Source organism: Entelurus aequoreus, linkage group LG26 (assembly GCF_033978785.1).
Source record: "Entelurus aequoreus isolate RoL-2023_Sb linkage group LG26, RoL_Eaeq_v1.1, whole genome shotgun sequence".
Taxonomy (NCBI): domain Eukaryota; kingdom Metazoa; phylum Chordata; class Actinopteri; order Syngnathiformes; family Syngnathidae; genus Entelurus; species Entelurus aequoreus.
Genome location: NC_084756.1, coordinates 16,245,077 through 16,257,927, shown reverse-complemented (window position 1 = coordinate 16,257,927; position 12,851 = coordinate 16,245,077). Strand labels below are relative to the sequence as shown.

At 38.5% G+C, this 12,851-nt stretch overlaps 1 protein-coding gene across 2 annotated transcripts in view; it reads right to left on the bottom strand.

The window, feature by feature from the left end:
• Window positions 1-3,391, bottom strand: part of cntn2 (contactin 2) — a 72,020-nt gene extending 68,629 nt beyond the window's left edge. For both annotated transcript variants that reach the window (XM_062037613.1, XM_062037614.1), the window contains exon 1: window positions 3,190-3,391. The gene's annotated coding sequence lies outside the window, so the exon portion shown is untranslated. The remainder of the gene's footprint in view (window positions 1-3,189) is intronic.
• Window positions 3,392-12,851: the final 9,460 nt, after the last annotated feature.

The following is a 12,851-nucleotide window of genomic DNA, read 5'->3' as shown; positions in this document are numbered from 1 at the left end:
GGGACTCTGGAGGCAAGGTGCAGGTAAGGAAATGATTTATTGTCCATAAATCATGCAATACAAACAAAAGAGCACCAGTGTGCCGATAGCACGGGAAGCTAACGGAATAGCGAACAAGAAAAGCTTAGCATGTAAACAGGCAAACAAAAAGGCGATGCTTAGCTCAGGAATCAAATTAGTAGCCGTCGTAACTGTTGCGTGGAAGCAAATGAGAAAGTAAAACTGAGTGTAACGAAAAGCAGGGAATAAGTAGCACTCTGATTAGTGCCCAGGAGCAGGTGAGCGTCCCGAACACTAATCAGAGGTAGGTGAAAACAATCTGCAGTCATGGCAACTAAAACACAAACCTAGGGGTGCTCAAAACAGGAACTGAGGGAGTCAAAATCTAAACAAACATGATCTGGGCAGCGGATCATGACAGTAGTAGTTCTATACAGCATGCTCAAATATTTTCATGTACATAAGATGTGTGATTGTAAATAATGTTAATGAGATTAATCCTTAATAAAATTCCCTTCAAGAAAAAAGTACCTTTTTAATAAAAAAAGCCTTTTACCCAAAAATGCGTTACTCATTGAAAAACAACCCAAAAATGTTTCATAGTTTTGAAATCCCAGAAATGTTGTTAAAATAATATCCTTATAACCCAAAAAATGGGTTGCTCTTCATAAAATTAACTCTAAAATTTAACCCAACACTCGCAACTCATAAAATGGGTTATCAAAACAACCCAGCATTTTTTTAGTGTGCAGTAAACAATAGTAAAAAAACAACCAAATAAACATTTTTGTGAGAATAAAAATTATCAATCTTATCGCTGTAGTATCAACCGTATACTGATACTATACTTGGTATCATTACTGTCGATATTTGTATCAATCCGCCTATCCCTGTTTACATTCAAGAGCTCTAATTTAGCAGTTAGCATGGCTCATTGTATCCCCCTATGGCAGTGGTTCTTAACCTTGTTGGAGGTACCGAACCCCACCAGTTTAATATTCGCATTCACCGAACCCTTCTTCAGTAAAAAATATACATCTTTTTTTTTTTCAAATTCAAGACAAAGTTATGTTTTTTTTTACCGGTGCACAAAATGAACCATGCACGAACATCACCTTGTTCAAAGAACAAAAACAACACAGTGCATGAACTCACAACAATTTACACACCTGCAAATCAGTGTGACTTCTGCTGTTGCCGTATCCATAATACGCCGATATGGAGAAGTTTTTATTAACACAATGAGTCAGGTGTGTCTCGACATCCGCGGTGGAGGGTCCGCCGAACCCCTGAGGCCGACTCACCGAACCCCTAGGGTTCGATCGAACCCAGGTTAAGAACCACTGCCCTATGGTGTGTAGTGTAGCATGTTTAGCTACAGTAGTCACCCTCCTCCAGTGATAATGGTACCTCACACCTTTGTTTGTAGCGTCATTAAAATGCATCATCACAATATGATGAGAGTATTAAAAACTCCATCGTCAGCCAATTTTATATCAGTTATATTGTCCATAAAATGCAACCCTTACATCCACGCCATTTCAAATCGTCAAGAACAATTGCAGTACATTCAGAAGGATTATATAACATGCATACTTCTGTCTTTCACTTCTGTCAGTCTACTCTACCCCAAGGCAGCTGAAGTATGTCTGCAAATTTAGTTTACAGTACCTCCACTTATGTGCGACTGTGGACTCAATGAATAACGCTCTCACTAGAAAGTGCTTTGAGTGTCTAGAGAGGCTCTATATAAATCCCATCAATTATTATTATCATTATTATGTGTAGCTGGTACAAATAGTTACTGTATGTTGGAAGTATTTAAAAGGGAAGAAACTGTAGTGTGAATCAAATATCCTCTGAAAGGTGGTGTTGAAAACATAGCATTATCATAAGAAAATGATCCTATGGATAATTGCAAATCAATAACATTGAGCGTTTGACATTTTATGAATGGCAACATTTTCATGTTTAAAAAAAAAAAATCAAAAACAGACAAACACAACTGCTGCCACAGTAAGATTATATAGTGTTACAATTATACAACAACTTGTAATTGTAATTGAAAATATACACAATCAATGATTTATACCATTTTGCTTAACTTTTCCAAAAATTAAAATAACTATAATATTAACATTGTTGCGTGTAAAACAACTAATTACATAATAACTGAGTGAAATTGTCTTACACAAAGTTGGTCTGCACCACACTTTGGCGGCAGCTATCATTTATTTTATTCATCGGGTAATCTATCGATCACTTAGTTTGATTAATCGAGTAATCGAATAAAACACACTTTACAGTCTCAATGTGAATTTTGGGGAAAATACTGTAAATAAACAACAATATTTCTACTTTCCATAACCTTTATTATTTTTTCCTAATAAATGCACATCATTAACATTGAAATGACACCTCTAACATGTGTACATTAAATAATGAAAAAAAAAGTATATATTTTTCCATTTTCAATATTGTTCACCCACACATCACCGCTCTCATGTACACTCTATTGTAGTGGCAGTGCGGAAACTACAGTATGTTCGCACATTCAAAGTTTCGGGATTTTATAACGTTTTATTAATTAAAGTCATTAAACGATTAATTGAAGCAACAGAATATAATATAATGTTGAATATAAATTAATAGATTAATCGCAGCAGTCTTACGTCATGCAAAAAATACACAGGAAATAATGAATAAAAACTATCTTGACTGGGATGACTGACATATGTGTCTAACAAATATTATATAAATATATATATAGTGTTTATAAGCAATAATATACAAAACATGTCTCTACCATATAATATATAATCTATATATTTTAATTGGACTGATTGCTAGCAAGAACATAAATATTTCTGGAGTGATGACCACAATATCCTGCAGTATATTTGAATAATTATGTAGCAATTTTAAGTAAACATTTCCCTACTATAACTATAATCCATAGTATACACATGTCTCTATACTTATATAAGCAATAATGAACAGTGCATGAAGGTAGTAATGACTACACCTCCATTTTATTAATATTATGATTATTATTACTAGTATTACTTATGGAAATATGTGAGTCATGGTATGAACCCAGTCATGTTGTTGTACATCATCTTTAATAACAAATGCTGCTACAAATGATGTAAACATTAGAAAATGATGAATTGAAATGAATGTCCATACCTTGATGGGATGAGGGCAGTCCCTCCCTTCAAAAACAACGAAGAGGCGAATCCGCTCAAAATGTGCGCAGGAGTCCAAACGTTGTTCAATTCCGGAACCAAGACACGTTTTTAAGAAGAAGACAAATGAGTTAATGTCCACGGTTTGTTTTTCGCGTCACCTTCTTGTCTTCTACAACCTCCTTAACGTCCTGTGTGCTCCAGTTCATCACCAACAAGCACGCGTCAATACGGTAAATAGCATCCGCTTGTTGTCTAACAAAATAAAAGCCAAGTTTATTATTTTCATAAATGTAATGATAGAAACTCTTTATTCCTGCTCTCACAAATATGATGTACTTTCGCTAATAATATGAACAACAACATTATTTAAAAAAAATACAAAGAACATTCAAAATAGGAAATAAATGACGTCACACAACACGACATACACCAGGAGAAAACAAAACAACGCCATATACAAGGAAAAACGGAAGTTAGTTTCTTAGCATCATTGCCTGTTTAGAACCGACTATTTTGTTTTTTATTATCAATAGTGTAACACGTTAAGCGTTATGGGCTGACTGCAGCCTAGTGAGTTCTGTGATATTCAGTACATTTAGTTTTGTAAATCTAAGTTTGTGCATAAAAGGACACAATCAACAATACAAATACAGTTTAGGTACATGTATAGACATTAAGAAATAATATATTATTAATATTTTACAAGTTATTTAAATATACTATAAAAAAAATCAGATGTGAAAATAAACAAAAACCCTCAATTGACAACATTTCAGTTAAATCAATATCCATCCATCCATTTTCTACCGCTTGTCCCTTTTGGGGTCGCGGGGGGTGCTGGAGCCTATCTCAGCTGCATTCGGGCGGAAGGCGGGGTACACCCTGGACAAGTCGCCACCTCATCGCAGGGCCAACACAGATAGACAGACAACATTCACACTCACATTCACACACTAGGGCCAAGTTAGTGTTGCCAATCAACCTATCCCCAGGTGCATGTCTTTGGAGGTGGGAGGAAACCGGAGTACCCGGAGGGAACCCACGCAGTCACGGGGAGAACATGCAAACAACACACAGAAAGATCCCGAGCCCGGGATTGAACCCAGGACTGCTCAGGACCTTCGTATTGTGAGGCACATGCACTAACCCCTGTTCCACCCCTTGTTTTCATGTGGGGTTTTTGGGCTTTTGGTTCAGGACCCTTTGGGACTGTGTGACAAAGGGTGGCACTTTCGTGACTTTTTTGTGTACTTCTGGATCTTCCCTCCCGGGAGCCTTTTGGCCATGGAGACCAGCTGCTGGGTCTCTGCCACACCACAGTCCATTTGGAGAGACTGGAGGAGATGCGGATGAAGAGACAGGGCTCCGGAGCTGGCGCTGAGCGCCGGGACAGACAAGCTTCACAGTGTCTTGGCTGAATGAGCATGTATCAAACACCTCGGTCAAAGCAACCAAGAGATGGTTGCTTTGTTGGGTCTGCTCCTGTCTCTGGCCATGCTCCTCCCACCCCAGCAGACGATGGCGTGGAACACCGCAGAGGCCACCACAGTGTATGTTTTTTTCGTTTGTTTGTTTTTAGTTGTTTTACTTTTGTGGCTGTGTGTAGAAGTGGCTGGTTAAATCAGCTCTGTTCTTTTAATGTATTTTAATGTCCTTTGTTTTATGGCTGCCATTGTAGGGTTGCTTATAAAATTGAATATGTATGAATAATAATCTATATTATTACACAATTGCCTATGCATTATATTTTTTTTTTAGCAAACAATTGTATGCATAACTTGCTTTTATATCAACAGTCAAGCAGATATTTGAGTATTTTTCAACAATAACAATGTTTGAAAAAAGCTAACAAATGATTTGTTGCATTATTAGATACTATTAAAGTTTAAAATCTATGCAATTGCATGCAGTACATGCATTTCATGTGTCAAAATAGAAATAATTAATACATTTAGTAAAATAAACCGGTGCAGCCCTTTGAGACACTTGTGATTAAGGGCTATGTAAATAAACTTTGATTGATTGACATGGGGGCAGCACGGTGGCAGAGGGGTTAGTGCGTCTGCCTCACAATACGAAGGTCCTGAGTAGTCGTGACTTCAATCCCGGGCTCGGGATCTTTATGTGTGGAGTTTGCATGTCCTCCCCGTGACTGTGTGGGCTCCCTCCCACCTCCAAAGACATGCACCTGGGGATAGGTTGATTGGCAACACTAAATTGGCCCTCGTGTGTGAATGTTGTCTGTCTATCTGTGTTGGCCCTGCGATGAGGTGGCGACTTGTCCAGGGTGTACCCCGCCTTCTGCCCGATTGTAGCTGAGATAGGCTCCAGCACCCCCCGCGACCCCGAAGGGAATAAGCGGTAGAAAATGGATGGATGGATGATTGACATGGACAACGAAATCCAAAAAGCATGTATATTATGTTGTTAATGCCGAAATTTTCGTCCACATAGTGTAAAACTTTACTCGGCTTTGGACACCTCACATGTGCTGTCCACAGTGACTTGACGGCACAAGGTGATGACCGGTGGTGAGTCAAGCTGTCCCCTTGGAAGCTCTGACCTTCGTGGACGTCTCTTATTTTTTGTGAATTCGCTCCAACATGAAAAAAGACAAATATAAACTGTGTGCAAGATCGTACAAGAGTTCTGTGTCCACATACAAAATCTAAATCAAAATAAAACCACTCAGTCAGATCAAAAGATAACTAACAGATAACTCAAACCTACATTTTCCGTCTTGTCTGTTTTTGTCCTAAACAAATGCCCACCGAACGTGAGGTCATGTATCCAAAGTAGGGTTGTACGGTATACCGCGATACTAATGAATCCTATTCGGTATTAAAAAGTACTGGTCTCCCACCCCCTGAACCCTTGTCGTCGTCACGTCGTGTCATTGCTGGTTTATGAGCAGAGGAGCATGTTCGGCAGCGCACACACACGGAGTACTTACAAGCAGAAAAGGGAGAATGGACGCATTTTGGCTTAAAAACTAACGATAAAGGTGAAGTTATAACACTGAAACGCCCTCAGGAAGAGGTGCTTTAAGACATGGCTAGCTAGCTAGCGACTAAAGTCCATCCGCAGTTTGCAGTGTTTTAGCTACTTCTAAATCACTAATCCTTGTCTCCATGGCGACAAATAAAGTAAGTTTCTTACAAGTATCATCCCTGCAAGACGAGGAATAGCTAAACATGCTTCACTATCAATCAATCAATCAACCAATGTTTATTTATATAGCCCTAAATCACAAGTGTCTCAAAGGGCTGTACAAGCCACAACGACATCCTCGGTACAGAGCCCACATACGGGCAAGGAAAACTCACCCCAGTGGGACATCAATGTGAATGACTATGAGAAACCTTGGAGAGGACCGCATATGTGGGTAACCCCCCCCCCTAGGGGAGACCGAAAGCAATGGATGTCGAGTGGGTCTAACATAATATTGTGAAAGTCCAACACATCAGCGAAAGTCCAGTCCATGGTGGGGCCAGCAGGAACCATCCCGAGCGGAGACGGGTCACTACACACCGTAGCTAAAATGTAAACAAACGCCAAAGGTGGATCTACACTTAACATCCACTGTAATGATACCAAGTACAGGAGTGTATCTAGTCGATACTACTATGATTACATCGATATTTTTTGGCATCACAACATCATCTTTCTTTTTTTTTTTAATTTATATTATGTTTATAAACTCCGGAAATATCTCCCTGGACACATGAGGACTTTGAATATGACCAATGTATGATCCTGTAACAACTTGGTATCGGATTGATACCCACATTTGTGGTATCATCCAAAACTAATGTAAAGTATCAAAAAACAGAAGAATAAGTGATTATTACATTTTAACAGAAGTGTAGATAGAACATGTTAAAAGAGAAAGTAAGCAGATATTAACAGTAAATGAACAAGTAGATTAGTAATTCATTTTCTACCACTTGTCCTTAATAATTTTGACAAAATAATAGAATGATAAATGACACAATATGTTACTGCATATGTCAGCAGACTAAATTAGGAGCCTTTGTTTGTTTACTTACTAAGAAAAGACTATTTGTCTTGTATGTTCACTATTTTATTTAAGGACAAACTTGCAATAAGAAACATATATTTAATGTACCCTAAGATATTTTATGTTAAAACAAAGCCAATAATGCAATTTTTTGTGGTTCCCTTTATTTAGAATAGTATTGAAAAGTATCAACATTTATTTTACAAAATATTGGTATCGGGACAACACAAATCCAAAGTGACATATTTGATTAACTACATTGATGCAAGAAATAAAAAAGATTCCCCACTATAAACTATTAGTTATTGCCTTCGTAGAATTTCTTCCAAAAACTACAAAATTATCTTAAAATTGTTTTGTACTGTTTTTAAATCGCTTGCCTCACCTCAACATATTATCGACCTCTTCTAAACGCTGGTTAATTTCTACTTGTGGTCCCAAAGACTAGATTATGATCCAGAAGGGATTACATGTACTTTTTCTGCTGTTGTTCAGCGCTTCAGAACTTTCACCCTTTGGTGCGCTGCCACCTCTTATATTTCCATTTAAGTCCAATCATCTCTTAAAACACATTTTACTCTTTGACATTTAACCCCTCATGAAAGATGTGTAATCTCTTCTTTTATTTGGTAATACTTTTAAAGTGACACGACTGGTTTCGGTTCAAGGTTGTGTACAGTTTTATCAAGCTCTTAAATGTTTATACTTATTACTAGGGATGTCCGATAATATCGGACTGCCGATATTATCGGCCAATAAATGCTTTAAAATGTAATATCAGAAATGATCTGTATTGGTTTCAAAATTATCGGGATCGGTTTAAAAAAGTAAAATGTATGACTTTTTAAAACGCCGCTGTGTACATTGATGTAGGGAGAAGTACAGAGCGCCTCAGTCACATAATATCTATGCCTTTTCACACACACAAGTGAATGCACTCCATACTTGGTCAACAGCCATACAGGTCACACTGAGGGTGCCCGTATAAACAACTTTAACACTGTTACAAATATGCGCCACACTGTGAACCCACACCAAACAAGAATGACAAACACATTTCGGGAGAACATCCGCACCGTAACACAACAGAACAAATACCCAGAACCCCTTGCAGCACTAACTCTTCCGGGACGCTACAATATACACCTCCGCTACCCCCTACGCCCCACCCCCCCACATCAACCTTGCCCCCCCAACCTCTTAATGCTCTCTCAGGGAGAGCATGTCCCAAATTCCAAGCTGCTGTTTCGAGGCATGTTAAAAAAAATAATGCACTTTGTGACTTCAATAATAAATATGGCAGTGCCATGTTGGTATTTTTTTCCATAACTTGAGTTGATTTATTTTGGAAAACCTTGTTACATAGTTTAATGCATCCAGTGGGGCATCACAACAAAATTAGGCATAATAATGTGTTAATTCCACCACTGTATATATCGGTATCGGTTGATATCGGAATCAGTAACTAAGAGTTGGACAATATCGGAATATCGGCAAAAAAAGCCATTATAGGATATCTCTACTTATTACTATCCAGCACCCTGCAACCATTAAGATGTTTTAAATGGTGCTACATAAATAAAATGGATTAGATTGGATGTCATTTATTGGTTACCAGTAGTAGCAACGCTTCAACTTTTTCAAATTACAGTTAAGGTAATGCTGTATTCCCAATTTGTCTTCGTGGCTCAGCTGGCTCTCAAGCCACACATTGAAGCCCACATCCCTCTCTGCATTCTTCAGGGTGGGAGTCGTAAATGCACACTGCACACACTCACCCTGAGGGAGCAAGAAAAAAAATGCTTACTCCTTGTGCCTCTCTTTTTAATTTTTTTTCTTTAGTGTCATGATACAATTGTTATTCCTATACAAAGGATCATTTTAGCAAACAGTCCTAATTCAAAGTAATCTAAGGCAGAATCATCCTAGTATAATTCACGCCTTATGACATTTCCAGATGTGCCCAATGCAATCACTTGAGAGCGTCCCCTCAGTATGTCATTTGGCGTGTCTGTAAATGAAAATAATATTTTTCTCTTATGACTGCTGTCTCGTTACAATATTATGTATGTTGTTAAGCCTCCTGCATATGATAGTTTAAATTACAGCATTAATTGTTCTAAAACATGTTAAATCAATATTCCTACTTTAAAGGTTACTTTGCTTTTAAAAATGCAAGTACAATTAATAAAGGCCTCTAATCATATACCGACAATCCTCATATTTTCCTCCATAATTAGGTTTTTTGTTTTTTTATTTGTTTTAGTAAAATTAAACTTACTAAACACTGACTGTAAGCGAATTAACCTTTGCTTTGACAACTAAGAAGACACATTCCTCCAACTCTTTATATTTTAATTTGCATTAATTATTATGCTTCTGATTCCACAACCGTATTTTGGACATGTCTGATCTACGATACGGAGTAATAGAAATTGCTTACATTTGTTTTATATTCAAAGCAAGCTATTGTTTTACTGTTATGTTTCCATTATATAAATGCACGTATTTTACTGATTCCTGCGTTTTGGGCTTTTCAAACTACGTAGTCTGTGCCTGACATTTACATCCTAGCATGCTGTCAAGCCATGCTCATCACTTATGCACTCTGTGACTTCCTGTCCATGTGTGATAATCTACAAAATAAAAGCATGCATTTATTCTCTCGCAATGTTCTATCAAAAGTGTTATAAGTAACTGATAGCTGTTGCGATTGCCGTGCCTCTGTATTTATTCTTTGCTATGCTATCACCTTATTTCAATCAATCAATCAATGTTTATTTATATAGCCCTAAATCACAAGTGTCTCAAAGGGCTGCACAAGCCACAACGACATCCTCGGTTCAGAGCCCACATAAGGGCAAGGAAAAACTCACAACCCAGTGGGATGTCAATGTGAATGACTATGAGAAACCTTGGAGAGGACCGCAGATGTGGGTGACCCCCCCGCCCCTCTAGGGATCACCGGACGCAATGGACATCTAGTGGGTCTCGGATAATATTGTGAAAGTCCAGTCCATAGTGGATCTAACATAATAGTGAGAGTCCAGTCCATAGTGGGGCCAGAAGGAGACCATCCCGAGCGGAGACGGGTCAGCAGCGCAGAGATGTCCCAAACCGATGCACAGGCGAGCGGTCCACCCCGGGTCCCGACTCTGGACAGCCAGCACTTCATCCATGGCCACCGGACCTGTGTACCCCCCTCCACAAAGGAGAGGGGGGCAGAGGAGAAAAGAAAAGGGGGGGTCTATTTAAAGGCTAGAGTCTACAAATGAGTTTTAAGATGGGACTTAAATGCTTCTACTAAGGTAGCATCTCTAACTGTTACCGGGAGGGCATTCCATAGTACTGGAGCCCGATTAGAAAACGCTCTATAGCCCGTAGACTTTTTTTGGGCTCTGGAAATCAATAATAAGCCGGAGTTATTTGAACGCAGATTTCTTGCCGGGACATATGGTACAATACAATCGGCAAGAAAGGATGGAGCTAGACCGTTTTATTATTATATATATATTATTATACATTTTAACTCAGCAACTACATGTATGGTGCACTGCAAATGGGAAGTCTAACCTCCCTAAGAATGTTAGATTACACTTTGAATTTAAACATACATGTAATACATTCAAGTGTGCTTTAATTTGTAAGTAAGGAGATGAGCATTAAGTATAAACATCATATTACTGATGACTGGCTTGCAAATATTTACAAGGTCCACTGTTTAAGTACCATGCAGATCTCCTCCAGAGGCCCCGAAATATGTTAAGTTCATATGTGTTTACGTCAAGGAAACATGGGGCCGAAATTATAATTAACATTCAGTCTAGGGCTGGGCGATATGACTAAAAAATGTATCACGATATAAGTGTTTCATATCAGTCGATATCGATAATTATTGATAAAAAAAACAAAACAACTATTCTAAATAAAGACCAGGAGAAAAAATTCTGAATTTAAATACTTTTATTTTAAAATATAACCTTTAACCTTTAGAACGAGGTCAGCATTATGAAAAACAGTCAAATAAATGAAAATACTGGTCGATGTGCAAATATTGACATTAAATAAATGCTTAATCCAACAAAATGCGCAAAGTATTGTAATTAAGAAATTAGTAGTGTACACCACTGCATCCGTTATTTCTTTATCACGTTTTGAATTTTTGTCGTATGGCACTGCTGCCGAGTAATACTGTCTGCGGCAACAACAGACCACCATCGAGACGAGGTGGTCTGTTGTTGTCGCTTCGGTGCTGTTCCACTTGCACCGGCTGATGTAGATGGTTGTGGCTGTTTGATACTGCTGTACTCCAGCGGGTGAGAGCGGCTCAGGTGGTAAAATAAGTTTGCCGTGTTCCCAGACTTGGTCGGGACGACGACCTTGCAAAGTTTGCAGACAGTATTACTCTGATTCGTATCGGATTTTAAAAAATCCAAAATACTGCCGAACTGGTGACGTGACGTTTCCTTTTTATTTACAATTTCCTCTCGTGCTGCCGCACTCATATTCCCGTTTCGTTTCACTCCTCGTCGTCAGCTAGCCGACAGCCGTTGTTGCTTTTTTATTTTTTTTTTCCTGTTAGCATTTCCCAGAATGCCTTGCGGTTCAGGCTCGGCCGTGATAGGTCGAGAGGCCAAAGCCCTTCCTCTGCCTACACCCCCCAGAATGCCGTGCGGTTCCGGCTCTGCCTTTCTTCCTATTTTTTTCTAACAGAACTAAGTGAAATTATCGAACGTTCTATCGACCCCATTTTCTATTGATAACATGTCTATCGCGATATATATTGTTATTGTTTTATCGCCCAGCCCTAATTCAGTCCAGCCATAACTCACACTTCCCAGCATCTATTTGGTCTGAGACGCCTTGCACCCCTGGCAGACAGTCAAACAACCTCCTCTATCATTTAATAGCCATACTACTAAATAATCCTAACATCTTAATTTTCCCAGACAACACAATTACAGTAAGAAAAGATAAACACTGTAATTGCCAAACACACCAACACCATTACACACTGACAACATAGAAATTACTTAACTTCTGTGTCTTAGAATTTAAACTTTTAATTTTTTTTATTTACCTCAGAATTTAAAACCAAAAAGACAATTCCAGCACAATGCTTTATTTCTGTCCCAACAGTTCTACCAACCTAGTCACGTCCGTTGTGTCCTTGAGCAAGACACTACACCCTTGCTCCTGATGGGTCGTCGTTAGCGCCTCGCATGGCAGCTGCCGCCATCAGTGTGTGAATGTGTGTGTGAATGGGTGAATGTGGAAATAGTGTCAAAGCGCTTTGACTGCCTTGGAGGTAGAAAAGCACTATACAAGTATAACCCATTTACCATTTATATATATCTTAAGTCTACTTTTATTCGTATCCTATTCTAATACCCCCGCAATATCTGGCGCATGCATTAGTTCGTAACATTTGTCAGTTTTTATCATTATTATTATTATTATTCTTTCCCTCCTTATTATTTCTTTCTGCAACTATATTTTACTTTTAAACATTTTCCACACGTCTCACCTCCATTTTCTTTTGGCATCTTTTACCTGTCGGTATCCTTTATTTGATGTTTCGCTCATCTTTATTTGAATCCCAGGGTTTTTTCAACAATTTGTACGTGGTAATATACACA